At 44.0% G+C, this 11538-nt stretch overlaps 1 pseudogene; it reads left to right on the top strand.

Annotated features, from left to right (window-relative positions):
* Positions 1-6069: 6069 nt before the first annotated feature.
* On the top strand, positions 6070-11273 carry LOC125516866 (uncharacterized; annotated as a pseudogene).
* The last annotated feature ends 265 nt before the right edge of the window (positions 11274-11538 follow it).

The raw sequence follows: 11538 nt of genomic DNA, 5'->3' as shown, positions 1-11538 counted from the left end.
AGCCAATCCATTCCTAGTATCACATCCAATCCTTGTGACTCCAGAATTATTAAGTCTGAGGGGAAAACATGCCTATCTATGGTCAATGGCACCTGAAAACATGCTTGGCTTGCCATATACTCCGCTCCTGGCGAGCTTACTAACATAGGTGTCCTAAGAACTTTGGTGGGCAACTTATATTTATCCACAAATCCCCTTGATATGTATGAATGCGATGCACCAGTATCAAAAAGAACGATTGCAGTAAATGACTTAACCAAAAAATTACCTATAACTGCATATGGCTGCTCTTCAACCTCCTCCACGTTCATGTGGTTCACTTGTCCCCTGTTGAAAGGGTTGGGCTTCTTCCCAGAGCTTCCATTGCCATTTCCATTCTTTGCTTCAGAACAATCATTGGCATAGTGTCCAGTCTTCCCGCACTTGAAACAAGTAATGTGACTTTGGTCCTTCTTGGCGGGTGTGGCTGGGTTAGAGCGGTTCTAATTGCTATCTGCTCCATTCCCATTTCCATTCTTGGAGCCACTATGGTTATGTGAACTTCCTCCATTGTGCATGTGGCCTCCATGGTTATGGGTATATCCTCGCGAGTTCGGGGTAAAACGAGGCTTCTGCTGAGCTCATGAATTGTACTTCCTTTGTCCATACTTCCTTTTGCGGCTCTCAATCTGCTGCTGCTTCCCTTCAATCATAAGAGCCTTGTCTACCAACTCCTGGTAGTTGTTAAATGTTGCCACCATTAACTGCATACTAATCTCATCATTCAGCCCTTCCATAAACTTCTCCTGCTTCGCGGCATCTATGGCCATATCATCTGGGGCATAGCGGGCTAACTTACTGAACTCATCCACGTACTGCCCCATAGTACGGTTTCCCTGGCGTAAGTTGCGAAACTCATGCTTCTTCATGCTCATAGCTCCAGTTGAGACATGTGCAATGCGGAATGCTTGCTGAAACTTCTCCCAAGTGACATTGGCTATGGGGAAAGTGGCTATGTAATTCTCCCACCATGAGGCTGCGGGTCCATCCAATTGGTGTGCGGCAAAATGCACCTTCTCAGCATCTGTGCAACCTGCGGTGGTCAACTCCCTTCCAATCCTACGGAGCCAGTCATCAGCAACTATTGGCTCGGTGCTACTCGAAAACACAGGCGGTTGCAACCTCAGAAAACGAGCTAAGTTGTCAACTGGAGGTGGTGGCGGTGGGTTGTTGTTGTTGTTTTTGTTGCCTTGGTTCTGGACTAGCAACAGCATCAGGGTATTCTATTGTTGGATCAATTGAGTGAGCTCCGGTGGGAAGACAAATCCAGGGTCACGTCTTGGAGGCATCTGATGGGTTTAGAGGGGAGAGATTAGAATAGAGTGAGGTCTAGTGAGAAGGCACTACCCATATGCACATGAGACAAACACATTCATATCACACCACTCAATTCAAACAAGGGCATACAAACGATCTAACTACCGTTACAAAAGTGCTCATACTACTACTATATACATGGGGGAATACTACTGAGAATATGGTGGTCATCTAGAAATTTTGACCGGTGGAAGACTCCATGATATTCGCTCTAGCTTCGTCTTCGTAGTCATCATCACTACTGTCGGGGTCAGAGTCGGTGTCGTCGATGATGATGTAGTCCTTGGGATGGTCGTCATCTCCTCCTGGCGCGGGGTCTCCCATGAATACTCCTAGCTTCCTTGTCAGGTCGTCATTCTTCTCTACTAGTATCGTGATTTCCTCCTCGTATCCGTCGCCTGTAGACTTGAGTTCCTCTTCCACCTCCATGTTCCTAGTCACCAACTTCTTCAGGTCTATCATGCTTGCGCACATTTGGTTCTCTTGGCGACGAATGTGCTGGTTTAACTCCTGGATGAAAGCTACAATGGACCTGTCCCTCCTGGTGCTGATCATCTCCCATTGCTCATCTCGGCGCCGACATATCTGGTAGATGGTGTCCTTAAGATCCTTCTGATAAACTTGGCAGATGCGTCCCATGGCGATGTGGGCTGCCATACTCTTCCCTAGACTCTAGGTTGGTGCATCAAAGGAAAACTCTATGGGTTCAGTAACTATCGTGAATGTCCTTCCTGGAACTTGAAATCGAATCATCCAACGCTCCTCTTCTGGTAAAGTGGTGGTGTAGGTCCCGGTGAAGCTTGGTATTCCGATGTTCAGGTACCTAGTGACTTCCTTCAAGTGTCATCCAGAAGGTGTGTCTTCATCCGGTTGTGCAAACTTGTTCCTTAGGTCTGCCATCCTATAGAATGGAAAAAGGGAGAGGAATTAGAAATGAGTAGAGAAGAGTGACCTATGGCTTATCTTAGTGGTTGTGTCCTACAATTAGCGTGTGCTCTGATACCATATTGTAGCAATCCGACCTCAGATGGTCAAATCTCTGTGCATAAGTGTCATCCCTAGATCGGTAATGCTGACACACACAATACTTCGAAGGATTTATAATAGAGTAGAAATCACACACTTATTACATCGAATGTCTCACAAGAGAACTTATTACAATAATATGGTTTAAGGCCATCTAAATAAGATAACACCGGAAGGCTTGGAAGGTAAAGTGAGTCCATCAACTCCAACGGCATAGCTGAGTGCACGACAAATGACCTAGCGCACCTTACTCTTCATCTGAAAAGTCTGCAACATGATATGTTACAGCCCGAAATGGGTCAGCACATGGAATATGCTGGCAAGATAACACAATAGAGCAATGAACAAGTAAATGCTATCACTACATGCATATATGGCTATTGGAGGCTCTATGGTTATCATGTTTTTGTGAAAAGCCATTTTTTTCCTACAACAAAGGAATATATTTTGTTTAACTATCATGGTAGTTGATAAACATTGAGAATGGTAACCCCATCTCAATCCCAATTAAACAGTAGTTAACAACCCAACAAATTAATTTAGAGTGATGAGATCAACATGATAATTCAAGAACCAGATACTCAAGATGTCCATAACCGGGGACACAGCTAACCATGATTAGTTTGTACACTCTGCAGAGGTTTGCACACTTTTCCCTGCAAGACTCGATCTCCTCCGTTGGATTTCTCGCACTACATGGTGTTTGAGAAACGGATGACCGAGACACAGTCTTTCAGAAGCATTAACTCTTTACTGTGGGTAGACAGTTACACCTACTTTCCCCTACATCTGCTAGCCTACCACTGAAAGAGGTCATGCAACATACTCAAGTATGCTAGAGCCCATAATAGCTTGTGGCTACACATGGAAGTTTCTAGCATGGATAATCTTATGATCCCTTTGAGCCTGGGTGGCGAACCAAAGGACGACACTGGTATATCCCCATGTGCCCGCAACCAATCCACCCAGATGTGTATTTAAGTAGCCACCTTAAGTTAACCATTAATTAACAATCTCACATCTGTCATGGATCACTCATGACCAAACCACGTCTACGAGCATTGCACGGCAACCTAAGAATAACGTAGAAGTAACTCTCAATGGTTTGATAATAAAAGGGCAATAGGTTCTACCTCATCATCTACTTCCCAAACCCACAAGTTAAAAGATCCTACTCATGCAATGTTTGAGGATTGTAGCTAATGCATAAAAAATGGGCAATGAAGAAGTATGATCAAAGTGTTACTTGCCTTGCTGACAATCCGCTAACCCTAGAGACTCGTAGTAGCACGCTTCGCACTCCGAAAATTCTATCCCAAACAAACAATAGCATACATAAGCACTCAAGCATAGATGCAAGGGTAAAACTCAAATAAGAAGATCCAATATGAAAGTTCAACTGAAGAGCTTCGATTTGCAAAAAGAATAAATTGAATCGGAGCTACGGAATTGAAACTACGATCAAAAGAACTTCGAATACAAATCTCCTTGAAACCAAATTTTCAAATTGCCAAAACCATGTTCAAGTTCATTAACTGGAAAGATGGACTCGAGATGAAGATTTTGGCGTTGGTTTCATTGGATTTGGACGAACGGTTAAAAAGTTGCGAGGGTTTGAAGATCAGGGGCTAATCTATGATAAAAGTAATCGCGGATAGGTCCCTGGTGAAAAATAAACAGAAAAAGAAAATCTATCACACGAACGTCCGCTAACAGAGGCTAACAAACGAAATCGTTCGTTAACAGAACCAAACGAATGAACGTTCCTAAAATAACCTAACTGAAGAAAACCGAGGAAAACCGATCTTAATAAAAAAACTGATCTAGAGTTTTAAAGAAAATCCGAGCGGTTTATAACCAAAAAACGGAGGCGGCCCGATTCCAGCGAGGCGGGGCTGCGGCGGGGCTCCTCGGCGGCGGTGCAGGCGGCGGGTGGCAAGGCGCGAGGCGGCGACGCAGGGTGGCGGCACTGCGGCGGCGGGGCTGCAGTAGGCGGCGACGGTCGCGACGGCAGGTGGCGGCTGCGGACGGCGGGGCGGTGGGTGGCGAGAGGGGACCCGGGGCGGCGGCTTTTAAAGGCCCTCCCCCCCTGTCGGTGTCAAAACCGGCGGATCTCGGGTAGGGGGTCCCGAACTGTGCGTCTAGGCCGGATGGTAACAGGAGGCAAGGGACGCGAAGTTTACCCAGGTTCGGTCCCTCTCGATGGAGGTAAAACCCTACGTCCTGCTTGATTAATATTGATGATATGGGTAGTACAAGAGTAGATCTACCACGAGATCAGAGAGGCTAAACCCTAGAAGCTAGCCTATGGTATGATTGTGTTGTCCTACGGACTAAAACCCTCCAGTTTATATAGACACCGGATAGGGTTAGGGTTACATAGAGTCGGTTACAATGGTAGGAGATCTATATATCTGTATCGCCAAGCTTGCCTTCCACGCCAAGGAAAGTCCCTTCCGGACACGGGACGAAGTCTTCAATCTTGTATCTTCATAGTCCAGGAGTCCGGCTGAAGGTATAGTCCGGCCAGCCGGACACCCCCTAATCCAGGACTCCCTCACCCCCTCTTGGTCTCCGACTTGGCAGAGGGGGCAGCGCGGCGGCGGCGACCCAGACTCCTGCCGGAGTCCGACACGGACACGGTGCGCGGAGGCGGTGCCCGAGCGGGCCGGCTGGGCTGCGGCCCAGGTCGGTCCAGAAGAGTTTTTTTATACAAATTCCGCCAAAGGAAAAATCCTAAATAAATATAAAAAAATTCTAAAAATGCCAAAAACAATTTTATCTGTCTAAATAAAATATTTAGAACAAAGTGAACATTTTTCTGGCCTAAAATGCAATTTTGAAAAATGCATATTTTTCTAATTCAAATAAAATAGCAATAAAATACCAAATAAAATATTTATTTGATTTTAACATTTTCCTCCAATATTTATTTTATTTTGGAGAAGTCATTTTATCTCCTCTCATTTATTTTGATATTGGAAATATTTCGGAGAGAAAAATATTAAAACCAAAATGATCCTCTTTTCAAAATTTGAGAAAAAATCAAATATGAAAATAGTGAAATCCCCAACTCTCTTCGTGGGTCCTTGAGTTGCTTAGGATTTCTAGGATCGCAAACGAGATGCAAATAAAATATTGCGTGCATATGGTGACCTATGTATAACATTCCAATTGAAAATTTGGGATGTTACAGGCCTTCACAGATTTGGAGGGTTGTGCTTGAAGGGAGAGATGTACTCAAAATAGGGTGGATTAAGAGGATTGGTAACGGCAATAACACTTTTGTATGGCGGGATAACTGGCTACCTAGGACTAAGAGGTTGTGGCTTATGCTGCTATTTCATAAGCCCCGCCCGTTCGGGTTTCAGAGTTAATGAGAGTAGGCAATTAATGGGATACTATTTTGCTGCAACAACACTTTCTACCAATGGATATTGATGTGATAAAGCAGATGGGAAGTGTTTGTGGCCGGGGCGCCGGCCGAACCATTGCGCCGGTCGCGCTCCGTGTGTTGGATCTCTTTTGATCCAAGGGACGTTGTCTGCGCCACGTGTCACCACAGACCCATGTTTTTTTAACTCGCACAGGTTATCCCTTCCCTAGTTTTTGCTGCAACCGCACGGGGTCGTCATTTCGGTGCCCGGCAGCGGCGGCCCAGGGCGGATATCGATTCTCCGGCGATCTATGGCTTCCCCGGATGGTAACTCTCCCCTCCTGCTCTCCCTTTTCGTTGTTGTCTCCCCCTCCCCCGTTGGCTTTAGGGTTAGGGCGGGTTATGATGCGAGCAAGTCATTTGTGTTCCCGCGGGCCGGCGCCGGCGCCGGCGCGGACAGGGACGGGGTGGTGTTCCCGTGGGTCGAGGGAGGGGCGGGGTGGTGTTCCCGTGGGCAGAGGGAGGGGGCGGGTGGTGTTCCCGCGAGTAGATGGAGGGGGCGGGGTGGTGGATTTTAAGGATTTGAATCTTGTGTTCAAGAGGGATTTGGGATGGGATTGGGATTAGGGTTGGATCTCATCTTGTTCAGGGAAATTCGATGTTTCCTGTCCTGAGCTGTGTTCCATGACGGCGCCAAGGGGACGGAGTGAGCTGGAAGCGGCCGGAACCAGGCTGCGTGTTGGCTTTGCGCGCACGCGTTTGGTGCTTTCGTTTCTTTCCCTTCTTAAAATCTAGAGGAAAGTCCCTTTGAATCATTCAGTAGGACAGAGTGTCAAGCTCCCCGCGTTCGGTGGGAGATTTCTGGTGACAAGTGACAGGTTGTTGAAGTTATGGTCAAAATACCTGATCATCACATGTAGTAATTTTGTTAAATATTATTTTTCACAAAATTCTTAGTTAAGGCTGAAGTGAAACAAACATGACCCTAATGCTGAAGCGAAACAAACATGGCCCTAATGCTGTGCTAACTGAAGGACATGTTTTATTCTGTACATTTTTTATGTGTGCTTGTATGTTTCCTATGTTTTACAGATTTTTTAGGTGTTCTTGTATGTTTTTTCCTAGTTACTGATGATGTAGTTTTAGGGGTTTTATTGACTTGTTTTTTTTTCCTTTTTGTAGATGTTGCAGGCACCTCTGGTGAGAATGAAGGGAGTAAGAAGGTTAAGAAGAAGACCAAGAAGAAAGGCAATCTATGTGGCTTTAAGTCAAGGTTTAACTCAAAAAGGCTGGCTGAGATTGGGAAGCAAGTATCACCAGAAAAACAGAGAATCATAAGGGAGGGACCGTTTGGAGACTTGTTGGACATCCAGTCTTTCAAGGTGCCCCATGAGCTCATTGAGTTTGTTGTGATGAACATGAATCACATACTCTCTGAGTTCAAACACAAGAACAAGTCCATCACCTTCAGCAAGCTCATGGTGAAAAGGATTTTCAACGTGCCATCCGGTGATAGACCCGTGAAGCTTCTTAAGAAGAGTGATGAACATGATCTTCGCAGCATCTACAAGGAGGGGAGCAGGTCTCCAATCGCCCATGTTGTCAAGTTGCTCACTAGTTGCAGCAATGAGGACGTGGTTATGATAAATAGGACTTGGACACTCCTTGCGTTGGCAACAGTTTTGTGCCCAGGCACTGGCAATATGGTGAATCTCGAGTATCTAGATTCCTTGGAAGATATGTCTTTGGTGCATGAATTCACTTGGGATGAGCACTTGTTGGCACGAGCGATGGAGGAGGTTGGAGTCTTTCAAGAGAAGAAGAGGATGCAAGCAAATACAGAAAAAGCAGCGGAGTTTCAGATCGCTTCATGCCTTCCCATGTTAGCGGTATGCAACGCAACAAAATGAAATACATGCATTTTTTTCTTTGCTGCATGAAACCTTTTATACATTTCTATAGCTCGCATTTATGTTTTTGTTGGCTAATGTCCTTTTCCATTCTATGCAGATCATATACATGGATCATATTGATATTCCGGCCGGCCTCCCAAATGAGCATGCCATTGATTATTCCGTGCCAAGGATACATTTTGTTTGTCAAAAGGATTTTGATTGGTTGGATAAAGTTGACAAGAACAAGCTCACTCTTGTCCAACCTTTCTACGGGAAACACACCCAAGTAATTTTGCTACATCCCGCCTATGTACTTTCCTTTGCCAATGGAGTATTAAGACCCCCCTGTTTTTTGCTCACTGAATTTTCATGTAGCAATCTTTGCTTTTCCATTTAGGTTATGGCAGCCTTCTTATTTCCGCCACTCATGTTTTGTTTTCCTAGATACGGAGTTTGTGCAACACCCCTATGCAGCACAACTCGCGGGACAGGAAGTTGGTGCTGAAGCAGCCAGTGGGCAGGGAGTTGGTGCTGAAGCACCTAGTGGCCAAGGAACTAGTGGCCAAGGAAGCCAAATTCAAGGTGCTGAAATTCCAGCAAAGGACTCTCAATCAAACGAGGCTCAACAAAATGTTGAAGCTGAACCACACCTATCATCCTCGCTCAATGATTGGCTGCAGCAATCATTCCCTAGCATGCAAGATCTAAGGGTACTTTTCCCCCATCTACACTATCTTTTTCTTTGTATTCATTCCCTGTTTTGCCTTTGGCTTTGCATTATTTACTATACCCAGTTGCAAGTGTATATTTTGTTTGCTGCATCCCTCATTCTGATGTGCTACAACCATGTTCTGTTTTTGCTTCATATGTGGTTTAAGTTCATACCTACTAGGCTTTTTTTACTGCATCCATATGTCTAGTGTGCTACAACTACATTATGTTTTTGTTTCAAACATGTCATAATTTTGCTACATCCATATCCATAATTTGCTACCTAGAGGTATAGACCATTTGTTTTTTATGCTTCATCCATGACAGTAAATTGCTGCAATCACACTGTTTATTTGATACATAGTGACACAGCAGCACACCTACTTCTCAAAATCTGGATTTACTTGTCACTAAAAATGTTGGCCACTTGCCTTCTTGTAGGTACCAACTCAGTTTCAAATGCTATACGACAAGCACAAGGGTATTTTTGCAGCAGAGGTGGATGGTGTAGTAGGCAAGTTTGGACAGTGTTTAAAGGAATTGCAGTGCAACCGGATGGCCGCTCTCCTTCATGATGTTGGAGACGCCATCACAGCTACCAATGAGCCCAACTTTTCCTTTGAAGCACCTATCATGGACGAATGTCGCGGAAAAGAGAATGATGCTAAAGCTGCAAATGCCGACATTGGTGCTCAAGCTCAAGCTCAAGGTACAACACCTAGCATCAACAAGGATGAAGTCACCGGATTGAACCTAGAAGTTGCAACAGAGGCTGCGGAAACTCATGAGCAACAAAGAGTGAGTTTTGAGATGGAAGACAACGCCTCACCTCACAGCCCCCCACTCTTCTATGATGCACACAGGAGTGCGACAGCCGGCATTTGGGACGACGAGCCATCCTGTGAGTTGTTCCCAAAGGGCTCCGAAGACTATGAGATGATGCATTCCACAGATGAGCCTATAATTAAGAAGAGCACAGTCAGTCCCATCTATGCAAACATCCCCGTGTTTCCTGTTTCAGACGATGATGACAGCCCAAGTATGCTTTCTTCATCTTGCATCATTTCTTTTTGTTTTTCTCCATATCAATTTTTCACAATTGTGTGATTCCAGCAAATTCTTTTTGTACACTCTCTTGCAAACTCATCCATTTGTATTTTTTTGCTACAGCTGCTAAGATGGTCGCTACAGAAGAGCATTTTGCCGATGCAAGCAGTGGCCCTAGCACACATGACAAGAACACTAGGAAGAAGAGGATGGCCAAAGTTCCAGCCATAAAAAATACCAAGGCAAAGAAGCAAAAGGTCGACAAGGCTGCAGAAATGTATGAGAGGTTTGTAAAACACGGGAAACCATTGAGGAAATCACAACCCAATGAACAAGTGTGAGCTACCTAAGCCTTATCTGTTTTTGCTTTCTATTTTTTATTTTTTCTGCTCGAAACAAATGATTCATTCGGTTGCATCTATGGTAACAGGACACCTTTCATCAAGCTAGGTGGATTTTACATTGGATACAAGAAATTCCTTGTATGCTTCAAGCCTCGCGGGGATATGAATGATGAGGTCATGTCACTATGTATCGAGATGAACAACATTGCATCCCGTGCAGCAAAAGAACCAGAGCTGAAGAAATACATTTTCTCAGTCCACGCGGGGGTAAGTTTTTGTAAAAACAAGCAATGCTTCATTCTTTTCTTTCTTTTCACATTTTCGTTGCAACACACACTAACCATTTTGTTGTATCTTTCAAGTAGATCCTACTAAAACAAGACCCATCAACTTTCCAACCAGCAAAACTCATGGCTGAGCTTGAAAGGGCTAAAGAAAGTGTTCAAGGTTCAAAAGTTTGACCTCGTAAGTTTCACGAAGCTTTCTTTTGTTCCACACCACAAATAACTTCCAAATATGATCCAATGATGTGACGCGGCTGTAACATTTTTTACATGTTCTGAGTACCTTTTCGCCTTTCTTTTGTTTTTTGCAGCTCTTTTTCACAATTGTTCATGATCGCCATTGGATAGTTGTTTGCGCAAACTTGCTTCACAAGCAGTGGAATGTATTTGACTCAATCCATTCAAAAGGAAAACAATCTCCTTTGAAGAAGCAAGCCAATAACCTGGTATGTTCATGCTCTCTAATTTTTTCTGTTTAGCCTTCTGATTCATCTACATAAATGCCCTGTTGTCATATTTACACACCTCATTTTATTTTTGAAACTTTTGTGTGTGTTTTTGGTGCTAGATCACAAACTTTGCAACCCTCGCACAAGAGTGCAGCGAATTCAATGTCAATGTTGGATCATTCGCCCGTGTTGACCTAGAGGATTACCCAAAGCAAGATACCCTGTGAGTTTTCTTTTTGAATTTTGCTTCAATCATGTGTTCCATTTCATCATTTTGTTTTTTCAACTACGCATGGGAAGTATGATGGAGAACTTTTTATTATCTCACAGATGTGATTGTGGTTTTTTTGGGCTCAAGTATGTGGAGAACTATGATGGGAAGTCAATGAGAGAGTTCAAGCAGGTACACATTTTTAATTTTTTTTGTCTTGTCATTTTGTTACAATCTACTTTCTTTGTTTTCAATACTCATGCAACAGAAGAATACCATGTTTTGTTGTTGCTTCATATGTGGTTCAAGTTTGTACCTACTAGGCTTTTTTAGCTACATCCATATGTCTAGTTTGCTACAACTACATTCTGCTTTTGCTTCATCCATATCATAATTTTGCTACATCCACATCAATTTTTTGCGGTGGATGGATGTGAACTTTTTGCATTCATCACTCATGCAACACAAGAATAACTAGTATCATACTTGCTTACTTTTTGTATTCATTTTTTACAGGAAGACATGGCGCGATACCGCATCGATGTGGCATACAACCTTTTCAGCCACCCAATGAACAACGCCCCAAAGGAGCGGGCGTTCAACGATGAGTTGGCGGCTTGATTTTCTGGAAGGTTCAAGACGAACAAGCTTGTTTCTTCGTTAGGTCTAGATCATGGCCGAGGTGGTAGCGTTCTGATAGGATTAGAGTAGTGCGCGTTCGTATGTAAACTGTTGATACCTCCAGTAAACATGTGTCCTTTTGGTATGTAAACCGATGATAACTTGATATTTGGATGATGCACTTATGTTTTTAATGGATGCGTTCTTCTGTTTGCCAA

This window comes from Triticum urartu, chromosome 6A (genome assembly GCF_056163025.1).
Source record: "Triticum urartu cultivar PI428250 chromosome 6A, HENAU_Tu73, whole genome shotgun sequence".
Taxonomy (NCBI): domain Eukaryota; kingdom Viridiplantae; phylum Streptophyta; class Magnoliopsida; order Poales; family Poaceae; genus Triticum; species Triticum urartu.
The sequence above is the reverse complement of the archived record's forward strand: the minus strand, read 5'-3'. Positions and strand labels throughout refer to the sequence as shown.